Genomic DNA, 14,067 nt, shown 5'->3' with positions numbered 1-14,067 from the left:
TGATGGATGACAACAATTAAAGGTGATGTCTCCTTTGATAGTGCGAACCAAAGAACCACAGTGGCAGCAACACAGCCACTTGCCTCATGAAATATTACCGCTCTAAAATCTACCCTTTTAAACGTACATCAGTGCACTGTCTTTATAGGTAAAGGAAAAAGGTTTATGCAGTTCCAGGGGATAAGAAGGCCATTTTGATATTTCATTGGCCTGTGTGGGAAGATGTATAACATTTAGCTCTTAACTGATGGCTGAACATTTGAAAGAGGAATCTATTTTCTTGAGAACTATAAAGATTACAGTCTCCTACACTTTCCTGTGTTTGACTGATAAACCCTTTTAATTATTCACCTTTCTGCTATTCCAAGCTGTGAGGGAAACTAAATATAGAGCAATAAGTGTTGCCTTTGTCTCAACTGGTGTTGAGTCAATCTGGCACTGAAAAGCAGACGAGCAGTCTGCAGAAACAAAGCGCATGGCCTGCGGTTGTCTCCAGCCAAGAACATCGTCAAGCCAGACATTTGCATCTGCCTGAGACGCGGAAGTGTGTGAGAAGTGTCGGCGGCAGCAGGAGGTGCAAACAGAAAGCCAAAGCTAACATGAGCTCCACTGAAAGAGCTCCATGAATAGTTGGATTGCTGATGGTGTGGAACACATTCAGCAAGTTCACTTGGAAAATGTTTCACTGCGAAGGATTTATGAGGAACAAAAAGGTAATGGCGGTGTTACACTCTGTTGGACAGTGGTAATGGTTATCCATTAAGAAAATCCAGACATAACAGAATTTCCTTTTACAGTAACAACACACGGTTGCAGTTGTTGCTTATTAAGATTTCCTACAGTTCAGTATGTGTTTATGTTAAGAGTAAGAGTTTATGTTAAGAGTAAGAGTTACTTGAATGTGTTTCTTTTTGAATTCCTGTGACATTCAGGCAGCGACTAATGGGCCCCACTGAAAGGCAGACAGACCTGACTGGTATTCATGTAACTGCCTCGGTGCTTTTCACTCGCAAAACATTGGAGGGCAAGGAGCTTTCTCACATGTTCTGCCATGAAGGGCATGTGAGCAAGACCCTCCTGCTCTTCAGAGAAATACTAGTTGGCAGAACTCCCACTGCAGAGGTCTCCTCAGCAGGGATGACACGGCACACCCCAACATCAAAGGCCCTGCAAGGAGGCCATTGATGTAATACTGTTGTAATGACATGAAAATGGTGAAAATCTCCATGGAAAAGGATGGGGAGACTGAAAAACAGAGACAACAAGATGCAAAATTCCAAAACAACTCTTTGCACAGATGGGCCTCAGTCGGTGTGAACGGTGACGTAGTTGACGATCGCACAACAGCTTGTTATCAGGCAGATAAGTCTATTTACTACAGTTAGGATTAGGCAACAGGGAAATGAATGCAAATGTACTATGTGCTTTGAAACGTGCATTGAAATACGTCTGCACATCGTGTCAGGCCTGTTGTCTCTGGCACGCTATCTCTTAGACCAGGTGTTATGGTAGTTGCTATGGAGATAGCAGTGCATCAAACAAACAGTCCTCGGGACATATGAACTGCGTGCACAGACACACCTGCACGCAGCGGACCATCACGAAAACTCAGCCATAACAAAAACACTGCTAATGTGGCTGTTAATACACCCAGCCCTACATGCTGGCGGCCGAATCAGTGCGCTGTTATTCTGCTGTTTATCCGAGTGTAGTTGGAGTAAAAGACTGTAATGCATGCCATGACCTTTGAAATAATACACTTTTTTGTCTGGCTGAGCAGAACATTTGGCTTTGCTTCCTCGCTTACAGACAGATAATCAATAACAGTCATCTAATCCCCCCTCCCACTATTTTTTTTCTTTCCTCCCTTTCTTTTTATCATTTCTCTCTCTCCACTTTCCTATTTATCTCCACTTCTCCCTCTTTCTCCTATCTGATATCATACTTCCACTGTCGTCAGTATGATGTACGGCCCTGCCAGATGCCCCGCGCCTGTTATTTATGCTGCGCCGCACCGGTTAGTACATAACCGTGGCCTTCGACCCATTACTGCAATCCAAGGGTGGTCTTCTGAATTCACATGGTTATGCTGACCGAGTCACCTTGTGGGACAAGCACGGCTGCACAGAATCACATCCTCCATTAACTACGCTATATGAGTAGCACAGCTGTAGGCTTTCATTTTGAGATTACAGCTCTACTTCTTGCCTTGTGGTCCTACTAACAGGAGTTTGATTGAAGACCCTTGAGATTATGGTATTACGAAGTACACGGTTTGTGGTTTACTACTCATTTTAATGTAACTACCTCCGAAATGGAAAAACCTCAGGGCTCATGCTACATTTCTGTGGTAATGTGATGTGGCTAATAAGGCAGGTTATTCCTCCAGGTGTCTTAGAAAAAAAAAAAAAAAAGAACAAGGACAGGACCAAAAATCAGGAAGCGTGACGATTAATGAAATGGGTCTACAAAAGGAAGCAGAGCGGTGGCTTGCAAATAAATGAATTAATTGATCCTCTCCACAACTCAAATTAATCATCGGCAGAGCTTTATTGTGACATGTTTAGTGTAATTACGGCAGATAGGATGGCTTTTATGAGTTCTGAGAAAGGCAGTGGATGTAGTGGAATGTGGCAGGTTCTGTTAATTAAATCCTCACTGACTGGGCTCCTGTGACAGCCTTTACTTATTCTCTCAGTCAGAGATAATGAATAATACACAGAGTCTGTGAGTCAACGTCGACAGCCTCAACTTTGATTAAGTGGGAGTTTGCAAAAGTGATGGGTGTTCAAAATGATGGCGTTGTGGCATGACCTGCTTGCTGCTCACCTCAAAAGAGGCAGGATGCAATAATTTGGTTTCTGCTGGTAAACAGTGGCAAGGAGGCAAGAGAAGCATGACCTTGGACCGAACACTGATTGATAGCTGGTACATTTCTGTGATTATAGTGGGTAGTGATCTATAGTAAACACCTATAACAAAGCTGCACATACTATTGGCTATTTTTGTGGCCATTTTTCTGAAGTTGGTTCGATCACCATCTTGGTTTTAACCTCGCCTTTTTTTTCCCAACAGCAACAGTCAATAGATGGCTGACAGCGAAAGTTTAAAAGGTTCTGTTTTTACCTCACAAATAATAAAAGAACAAGTGCTCAAGTAACCACTGAATATACCCTGACACTGTGAGTGTGAGGCAGGGCATTCCTGGGTCTGTGCTTGATTGCTCACTCAACCTTCCGTTGCAAAACAGGTTAAAAATATTGACGCAGATGTAATGCATGCAAAATCAACAGTGCCTTTGACAGCTGTAAGCAGACCAATCAACTCCAACCTTGAGAAACACCGCTTAGCTGCTCAGACAAAATAGGACTATGCCCCTTAAACAAGAGAAAAATGTCAAGCTTAAGGCCAAGCTGTAAGGGTGATAGTGACTCAAGCCGTTCTCCCCTACCTTCTATGGCCCAGTGGGTAAGCCAAGAGGGCTTGGTGTGTAAATGTGTGAGGAAAAGGGGTCAGGGTGAAAGGACTCCCATTAGCCTGCTCATTGAGTGTAGGTATTAGAAACCCCCTGACATGCAGCCGGCCCATCCATCCATAGCCAGTCAGGGCCTGGGGAGCCGTTGACTCATTGGCCTGCAGAGCTATACAGTGGACCTTGCTCTTTACCTGCAGGGGTAAAGGCCCCGGGCTCCATTATTAACAAATTAAAGGAAGGAAACAGCTGTTTTGTTTTTTTTGTTGTTGTTCCCATGTGTTGTCCATACTTTATTATTCCTACATAGAATTTAAAAATGCACTATGTCATCAGTGTCATACAAATGTAATATAATACAAGGGAGGACCTCAAAAATCCAGGTTTTATTCTATAATATAACGTGTCATTTTTGAACTGGTGTGTTGTACTAAATAAATGAGGGTTGGCAAAACATTAGAAACACTATTAAAAATTAATGCACTTCAACACATTAACTGTGGCCCAAAAAATTACAATAGAGGCACATCAGTTTGGAAAGTTGTTACACTAGGTTTTTAATTGTCTCCCACTGTACAGGGATTTCTATATTTCTGATGTGTTGGTTATGTATGACTCAGACGAACAGGGACAGATGCAGACAGCTTTTGCTGTTACCAACATCAAAACCTGTGCATGAAATCATCTGTACTTAACCAAACGATGCAGTGTGCAATTATGACCTAAGACTAATAATATAAAGCAATTGTTAGATATCTATGAAATCAAAAGTCATTTTACTCTTGGGTTTACACAGTGTCCATAATCCACATTTAGCTCAAAATGCCTCAACAGCAATGTCAAATTTAATATGGCTTTCTTTCTCTGAAAAAAAAAAAAAAAAAAAAGTAATTTCTTGTAATGAGTCCTGTATATTTTCAAAAATAATTTCTGCTCTTATCAGCTACTCGGAAAATTCTATTAGACATTCCAACACAATTCTGATTTAAAATTTATGTAACTATGGTTTTCCTGTGCCATGGAGAGGAAATTAAATATAACAAACCTCTTTATTAAATGTTGGATTCTGAGCATAAACCACGTTTAACCAAAGTAAAAAGAACAAAATGAAGCAATGAACAAACTGATTTGATGCAAAATTATACTGTAGCTTTCTGCAGGGTTCAGAGTGCTCAGGTGTAAGGAAGCGTTTGACTTGCATTTGACCCCCTGAAATATCAATATGATTCAGGAGCACATCTGTGAGTGACAGTTTCCATCACCCTCTGTGTTTATATTCACTGAGGCTGCTTATATCCCTGGAAAAATGTTATTGGATCTTCACATTCATATGCCCGACTCTCTCTACCTGATAGCCTCTTGGTTTAGAGTGAAGACACTCCAATAAAAACATTATGGAAGAATTCTCAGTTCAGATCATCAGGAGCAAGGCTGTATAAACAACCTGTTACCTCACTTACCACTCTGAGGGAGGAAGGAAGTGTGTCAGTCCAAATGCACGCATGGTGAAACACAACTGATAATCACACTGGACATGCTCTCACAAATAAGTGTTCAGTCAAATCTGTAATTGAATAATGAAAGCCCGGTGCAGCTGTTTGTGGCAGATACTTAAGAGCAGATGTCAATTCATTATTATCACTTTCTGATCCTGACAGTGTGCAGATATTAACAGATGCACATGTCTTGTCACATCTCCAATATCTCCTGAAACCCAGAGACAACGTCCAGATGAGGAGTTCAATATGTGCTGACAATTAACAGAAGCTGTGAATACAAGTTTAAAACAGGAACAGGCCACATCATCGCAATAAATGTATGACAGCAGTCAGAAACGACAATGTTTTCATGTGCAAGCTGTGTAGTATGTGCATGGACACACAGTATTACCAGGAACACCATTACAATAGCTCTGCAATAAGTACAACCACTGGGTAGCTAATAACGTTAAACAAAAGATGTACATTTTTCACAGCTATTGCTTGTGGTGTTATTGTAGATACATACACAAGACACATTATGAAATATCAGTTTCTTTCTCACTGTGGACTCCAACCAAAGGCAGTATTCACTGCAGGGCTGTTGCAATGACTGAGGATTTGGCGTCAAAGCGAAAAGCAAAAGCGCCCATTTGGCAATATTTTGGATTTAAACCCGATGCCAAAAGGGAACATGATGACATTAATGAGGCAATCTGCAAACTTTGTACGATGAAGGTGGCAGCATCTGGAGGTAACACTTCTAATCTACAGATATTGGGCTGACACATGTCTTTTCTTGTAAAAGGTCTGGTTTAATCAGTGACACCGGTGTTGTCACAAGTTTATTACCTGGTAGGAAAAATTCCACACTGTGACACCCCCTAGCATAATTGGTTTAAGTCTACCAAGAGGAATGGTTTTGATGCCTTCCCCAAAATACAGGCGTTGGTATTAGCATCATCAGTGAAACAGAAACTAACGGGGAGAATTTCAGCAACATTCATTTTGCCATTTTCTTGCTCCAGCTCTGTGCACTTGGGAGTCTGAGCAAATGTGTCCTCTGCTCTGATGAGTTAAAGCACTCTTTGAGAACCACTGGCCCACTTAAAATGAGACTTTCCTGAAAATGTCAGGATGTTTTTTTTTTTTGTAATTGTGGCTGAGTTTATGGAATAAATGAGTGAAATGGAAATCCACTGTTGAGTCATTAGGACAGTCTTCAGATGTGTTTTGAGGTTTTAATACACATTACAGGCAATCAACAATCCAGAAAATGGTGGGAAGCAGCAACAAGCTGTAAAGATGGAGTGACTTTTAAAGAACCGTTCTCATTCACCACCAGTGCTGAGGAAAAACAAAAAATAAGATTACATTTTCCAATGATTCCCCTAAAATTAAGCATCCGACTCTCTTGGTTCTCCTTTACTCTATCAACCACTTTTGACTGTATTTTTTGTTTTATTCATTGACCTCTCTCCCTCTTTCTCTCCCTCTGTCTCTATCCCCTGAGGCCATAGATGTGATCAGCACTGACGCTGCAGACATACCAGACATCGCAGTCTTTACAGATACAGCTTGCCAAAAGCATGGAGCAACTGATGGACAAGTACAGATGACAAAATGTTGCCTCGACAGAAGAATGACTCCATCCAGATGTCTCACATATAACGTGAAATATTTAGTCCAGTGTCAAATCTCAAGGGGCGCATCAAGCAACCAGGGTCAGTTTGGCTGGTAATTGAGAATTTTAACGTCGGTTATCGGTTATGGCGCATCTGTCCTGAATTATTTACCTTAACGCTGAAGATAATCACCTTCAATTTTTCAAAATTCTGCTTCCTGACTGAGGTCTTTTTTTTTCTGTGATAATTTATTGATCACAAACTGAGCCACTAGAGCAAAAGGTCAGATACACAACGAGCTGACATGGGTTACTGAAGCTTTAATGTCTTGCTCAAGGACACTTCAGCAGGGTTGCTGTTGCTGATTAAAGCCACAGAAACCAACATAACGGCAATGTCAGTTGTGAAATTGTCTGTGCAAGGATGCAGAGACACCTTTTCTGGGTCACCATAGCTCGTTGTGTCTATAGGTTGTTACTTACACACCCTGAAAAAATGTGGACTAACGCTTTATCTGTATTATCGTGCACTGAACAAATGATAGGCTGAGAAGGGAGAATGTCCGATAGCAATGGTTTGGTCAAAATACAAAGAATTATTATTATTATTATTATTATTATTATTATTATTATTATTATTATTAAACTGATTTTCTTGTTCTTTTTTTTTTCCTGCGTGATTTTCTAGAAAAACAGGTTTCTCTTTGTGTTTCTTCTTAATTTCCTGTGCATTCAAAGAGGAGGAGAAACAAACACCTGACCAAATCTAAAAAGCTATTTGTCCTCCTTACAATGCCCAAGTCCTTGGAAGTGGGGGTGTGAGGATGCAGATTGGGTGGCCGGCAGAGTGATTTCGCCCTGCCATATTGTGTGAGTCCTTGAGAAGAAGCATGCAAAGACAGATGCAGTTTGTATCTGTCAGCCTGGGTATGATCTACGACGCTGGGCCTCCAGCCAGCAGATGGTGGGAGAAATTAAATCTGTGACACAGACCGTCACAATGGAGCTCAGAAATACAGTAGGGGAGGTACACCTGTAGATCGGTGTGTGTGTGTGTGTGTGTGTGTGTGTGTGTGTGAGAGAGAGCATGTCCCTGCATGGCTGTGCATGCGTGCAAGCTAGTTCCTCCGTTTTCCTTTTGCATGTTTTGACAAATAACAGCCCTGTTGAAAATGGAAGCCAAACCTGTTCTGCGAAAACTAAAACCCAAACCTTCACACCTTTTATCATCAACAACCTACAGTATTTAACGTGAAACATGAACTGACCTCTCACCTTCTCCAACAGCACGAGGGAACAGCTATTAAAACGGCCGCACATACATTACAGAAACCCACCAGCACTCAAAGAGTGAATCAGAGAGAGTGAAAAAGTAATGTGGGGGAATGGCAGTTACACAACAGACCTTATTTTGGTCATTGTGGATGATTTGAATAGTGCAAAGGAAAGCAGAGGATTAAGTTGTCGGGGAAGCAGGGCTCAGTATTAAATCATTCTGATATAGCTTCTGTATGTATTTATCTTGCCTGGGAAGAGGAGCAATGAGATTTCTATGCTGTTTATTCAGTCAGGTTTGTTGTCCGCACTTGCCTGGCTTCTGAGATATTTATTACTGGCATTGTGTCGCAGTCATTTTCTGCCTCTGCACCAGGGACTGTAATGCATGCCAAGCAAATAAAGGCCTTTTTCTAGCTGGTGAGGCAGTAATTTGTTTACTGCCACCAAACACTGGACCACTACTGTAAATACAGTCAACACAGTGAAGCTGAGACACTGTATTCAATTCCATTTTGAATTTTTTTCAAACTGTGTTTAAAAAGTGATGAGTTTTCAACACTGCGGCATAATTACGGCCTCCCTTCCCATCTTAAAATTAGAGAGGCGTATAATGGACTCATACAGCAGAACTCTATTAAAATTACAAGGAGCTGTATCACTCCAAAGTTTGATGTTTGACATGTTTTCACCAAGCAAAGGACTATTTTCTTTTCAACTGGAGGAGCTTTGAATTCCTGCATATTTCTCATTTGACCTTTCCAAAAAATTACATTTTTTTCCTCAACATGTTCAGAGAGGAGTTGCCAGGGAAGGTGTGCAGCTGGTCTGAAGGAGAACCTTTCTAATTCACACTCTGACAGAAAAGGATTCCAGTAATGATGGGGCTTTTGATCTGGTCCCATTAGATAACATTCCTCCTTTCCAGAGACGGGGTCCGCTGTCTCCCAAAAGACGAGAGAATGTTCTCCAGCACAGCAGAGACGTCACACAGAGAGTATACCTGGATTCTGCTCATATTTGAGGAATCTTCTCCAATCACAGGGAGCTCTGCGGTTATCAGCTTGACATTTTTATGCTTGTTTTAGCTTTTTTATTTTGGAGGAATTTTGCTGAATCTGTTCCCTGAGAAACTTCAGCGTGTGAATGGAAGCAGATAAGGGTCAAGACTTTCACTTTCCTGGGATATCTAATTATCACAACCATTTTGGCTGGAGTTATGATTTCTGGCCTTCCACACTTGTATTCATGCTTTGAAAATACAGAGGTAATGCAATATTGTGAGTCATTTCATTTTCATGCCGTAAAAGGAAGTAAAAGCAGCATTTGTGAGCGTGTGAGAGCACTGCACACTGTCTTTTCTCTGTGATATGTGACCCCCAATTCAATGTTTGTGTTGAATCCCCTCATTAAGAATCTTGCTGATTTTATGTGGAAAATATGACTGATTACTTCTAAGCTACAAGTCACACTCTCTGACCTTTTCCAGGAATTGTCAATGTTGCAATCCCCTACTTGCTGATAAAGGAAAAGTAAAACCATGATGTACCTTTAAGGATTCTGCCTAAAGCAATTTCATTAGAATTTGGAGCCTGTTCTGGAGGAAACCCGTCAGCTTCCATTTGTGAAAACAATCACTCTATTCATTGCACAACAGAGCCCCATCAGTTTTATCATAACCATTAGTGTCGTGACATGGTTTTGACACCACCTTAGTCATTTCTTGATCATGAGTCATTGCATTTTACATGCGCATCAAATGTTAACAGCGATGAAAATATGAACTATCGCCTTGACATAGAGAAGTGGCAGCACACTGCTTTTAAGACTGAGCTCAGATGTCTTTTCTGGCCAGCAGTAGTTTATTTCATACATCACCGAGACAAGCACCATTTACCTGGACATTTACTGAGGCAGTTCAATTCAAGAGGGCCGCTCAAGGTCAGAACATCGGCATCGTTACCCAGGTAATGAGTCATTGTCCCCTCTGGTCATCTCTCTATACTACTCCACAACGTCATACCACCACCACCGCACTGTCCACCATGTTTAACACAGAGAGAGAACAGAGCAAGGGGGAGACACACAGACATAAAAGTTATAGAGACAAGACAGGAAAAATCAAAGTAAACGAGAGGGGAAGAGAAACCAGCACAAAAGAGTGACGGCAACAGCATTCCTCCATCACGCCCCCCACCTCTGGTCTCAGCATGGTTTGCATCATTATTTAACCATACAGGTCAGAGCTGCACACAGCTGAGTGACTCTCTCTCTTTCACACACCGAGTCTAGGCTGGATTGCACATCTGACAGGTAATTCTGCACGTAGACCAGGATTCAATCCACAACGGTGAGAAAAAGGTGATTATCGTCGAGCAGCTTCAGATGTTGTTTTAATGACTGAGAAACAATAAAGAAGCACAAATATACTTTTCATTCTACCTTTCTGTGTGTTTGTGTGTGTGTGGATGTGTGTCTCTCACACACACACACACACACACACACACACAAACACACACACACACACACAATGAAGAATGGCTGAGCTGACTTTGGGCCTGCATGTAAGTCTCAGTGGAGTGACCTCTCGGGCGGGGGCGTGAGAACCGCCACGAACAAAGAGCGGGGCTGTTACAGCGTGACAGAATTACAGAGTGACTCAAGACTCATGACTGCAAAAGTGCTAAAGCCCCACTCGGCTGGTGTGAATACATGCCTCGGCAGCTCCACGCAGGTGAGCGGCAGGCTGCACTGCACACTGACAGACCCCCTTCGATCATACGCTCAGGTTAAGTAGAAGAGAGGGGGGCCATTCGTCACCAGCAGACGTAGCATCCTCCGTGGACATAAATCCACAGGTCCAGTGTTGACACGTATATTAATTCATGCACAACCTGAATTTTCTATACAAAGTTGCGTAACGTTCATCTTAGTCTTTATTTGACAGCCACATTGACTCAGAGAGTGCAGCAGCTGCCAGTGAAGTAAACTTCAAATTTAAAGTGTGAAAGACCGTTGAATAAATCACTGTTTTGACACAACCCGTGTTTTTAAGCAAAGAGATATTCCTTGAAGGGATTCCTTAACGTGTTGTTACATAAGAAGTTGGCAACACTGACATAAAATTAATGAAGATGCAGTGAATTAGGCTGAAAAATCTCCAGACAGTATAACGCACTTCTGAAACTTGGTATTTTCCTTTCTAGACTACAGCCGTCCTTTCAGCACAATGAACCCATGTGTAAGCTGCATCAGTATGACTGTCATAATCCACATTTTGCAGGATTGGCATAACAAAATTAAGAGTCAGTATATGAAATAATCATAATTAATGCTCGACCTTCCTTTGCTTAGCTAAAACCTATAATCCAGATCAACTTAGCGGTATAATGACTTCACCATTCTCGCTGCCTCTCTGGATGAGGGCGCTCAATGTATTATGACAACTTCATGTGGATGCTAAGTCACATGCACTTTAAGTCATGAGTGGGGCTTTTCTTTTGGAAAGAAAAACAGGAAGTCTTTGCTCATTAAGTCATTTTTTTTCTACCTTTATTCGTTCAGGGAACTTAGAGTGAGGCGCTGCATGTTTTCGGCAATCCTCAGCTTTATTTTTCCTAACACATTCACACCTGGAGAGCTACCTGGAGTTTCTCAGTCACTTTCCTCAGATTTCATCATGTGGTCCAGGATTCCAAACGGCAGCGCTCTGTCGTGACACCGACTTCTCGAACCTTCAGGCTACCACCAGCCCATTAAGGGGGCGGATCATTAGTCTCCGTCTGCTTCGTGCTGCCCTTGTGTTTTCTTGTGTTGCGCCGCTGATATGAACTTGATGTATCGCTAGGCTACAAACAATAGTCTAAAAATAGCGACCAACTGATGATAATGCTCTATGAGGGTGTGTGTGTGTTTGTACCGAGTGTGTTTTTGTCGGTGAATATGCATGAGTGTGTGTGTGGTTGGACATTCGTGTGCGTGTTTGAACATCTCTGTAAGTTGTCTGGCACATCCTCAGGGTTCTGGGTGAGCAGAGTCAAGGAGCTCTTTTGATTAAATATGATGTGTGGTTGTGTTCTTTACCAGCCTCTGTAGTTGCAATAACACACAAGCCTTTCTCCAATAAAACAGAATAACACTGACAGACTAGATTATCACAAGCTTCACCTAAGAGTGTGTTTCTTAACTTTTGCCATCGTGATGTATGTTAATGAACACTAGAGCAGACACTATGACTGTCAACTAGGCTGCGTCGCATATACATAATGAATGAATATAACAATTTCAATTATTCATATTTACACTTGAATCTGAATGATGATATTTTTGAACAATGATGGGCAGGAAACACTCAAAAATATCACAACAACACACCGTTACACTGTATCAGCTTATCATTATCAGTTCTGGCAGATCTTTTAGCTTCCAACACACACAAAACAACTTGGCATCATCCTACTGGAGTCCTGCTTCGGAAAATAAATTTCTGTCTCTCTTTGCTTTGCCAAGGGTTCAACAAAGACTTCAACTTCACCAGTCGCTCGTTTACTTTGGCTGTCTGCCACTGCACTCGGAGCAGGTAGTGTAGAACTGGCCTGCTGGAGCTTGTGGGCTGAGAGCAGCTGTCCACAGTTTTTTTATGAACCTACATTGTTTTGGTTTGTCAGACCAAAACAATGAGCTCCAAGTGGCTCACCTCTGAGTAGACACGCAGACTCAGCCGATGATTATCGCAGGGAATATTGGTGGATGCAGCTTTAAATAGGTGTGTGGTATGAAAAGGAAACGGTAAGTTGTGGAAATGTAACTTTTCATTCCATTGTGAATTTAAAGGTTGTGTAAGAACTGCACTCGCACGTGTGGTTCAAGCCAAAACACAGACGGGCTTAACGTCTGGGTCCCTCCCCGTGTTGAAAATGAATGCAGTGAATGTGTAGAAGTAAAGCCTCCATCATATGGCATGTGTCTGTATGCTGCCTGATTGTGGGGCTAGCAGCTACAACACTGAGCAGAGGATCACAGAGAGAAGACGCCTTCATGCACAGCACATCAGCTGGTGAGAACAGTTGCTCACTGTTGAGTAAGACTGTTTTCTGTCTGAGGGAATCTGAACTTCGCGTCCTTTTTTGCCCCCCAACTCTAACACTGTGATTAATCTCATCTCATTCATGTGCGCTACATGTCATGTTAGTGCTGTTTGTGCAGGCATTCCTCTTGGTACAGTGCAAAGGAGGGGGTAGGAAGAAAACCTTTCTCTGCAGGAGAAAAGTCCCTTCGGGAAAATTACGCAAGCCCGGCTGATGATATCATCAAATCAGCATGGACAGAGAAAAAAGGAAGGGTGGGTGTAAGAAAGATGGGATTCCAACAAGGGGATGGAAAGGCTGTGTTTGAATGAGAGGGGCTCTGCTTTAATGCTAGAGTAATGGCTATAGACAGCCTTAATCCCCCCGCTGGCTAGCTGTGGAGCTTTTTTCATCAAAGTTTCTAATGAAGTCAACTCCTGTGGTGACTAGCACCCACATGGCGAAAATACAATCAATTAATCATAATAATTGAAATAACCACTACACCCGCAGGAATGGCAGGAAAACAATGAAAAACAAAATCACAGTCAATAACTAAAATATCACACATAACAGTTACAAGGATAATGAGGAAAGCAACAGATGAAATAAGTTAGAGATTAAAGAGAAAAATCTCTTTCATAGTGCAGCGATATGGGGAGCAGGCTGAGCTGGGAGGGGTGCAGAACCCCTGTCAACATAAATCTCATATTAACTCTATGGGCAAGAAGAGTATGGAGGTGTGAAACTAGCCTGCAGGCATGGAGGGTAGCCCTATATGTGAAAACACTCTGGAAGATGTTTTTATGTCCATGTGGAGCATTTTCTCCAGGTTCAGTTCATCACTGACTTGTAAATGTTTATTTAAGTCATATATTTCAGCCAGCAGACATTATTCACTATGAGGGTTTTGATGAGTGAATTGATGAAGTTTTTAATTGAATATAACGTTGCTTTGTTGTGTTAAAAGATTCAGTCAAGGTTAAGAGATCCACTGAGAGAGGGAGAAGGATTATAGCCAATAAACAGCAAATATTTCTTTCAATATAACTGGATTCCAGGTGATACATGTGCTGAATTGCTGAACTATATACTACCTCATTCAAAAACGCATTCCCCGCATTTTCTCTCACCTTGTGGACTTTACATTAA

At 41.8% G+C, this 14,067-nt stretch overlaps 1 protein-coding gene across 5 annotated transcripts in view; it reads right to left on the bottom strand.

The window, feature by feature from the left end:
- The window catches only part of LOC139628878 (receptor-type tyrosine-protein phosphatase F), a 162,208-nt gene that overhangs the window by 80,110 nt on the left and 68,031 nt on the right, over positions 1-14,067 (bottom strand). The window lies entirely within an intron of this gene.

The sequence above is a fragment of the Trachinotus anak genome, unplaced genomic scaffold (assembly GCF_046630095.1).
Source record: "Trachinotus anak isolate AG129_WGS33_773 ecotype Australia unplaced genomic scaffold, CSIRO_AGI_Tana_v1 ptg000012l, whole genome shotgun sequence".
NCBI lineage: Eukaryota > Metazoa > Chordata > Actinopteri > Carangiformes > Carangidae > Trachinotus > Trachinotus anak.
The sequence above is the reverse complement of the archived record's forward strand: the minus strand, read 5'-3'. Positions and strand labels throughout refer to the sequence as shown.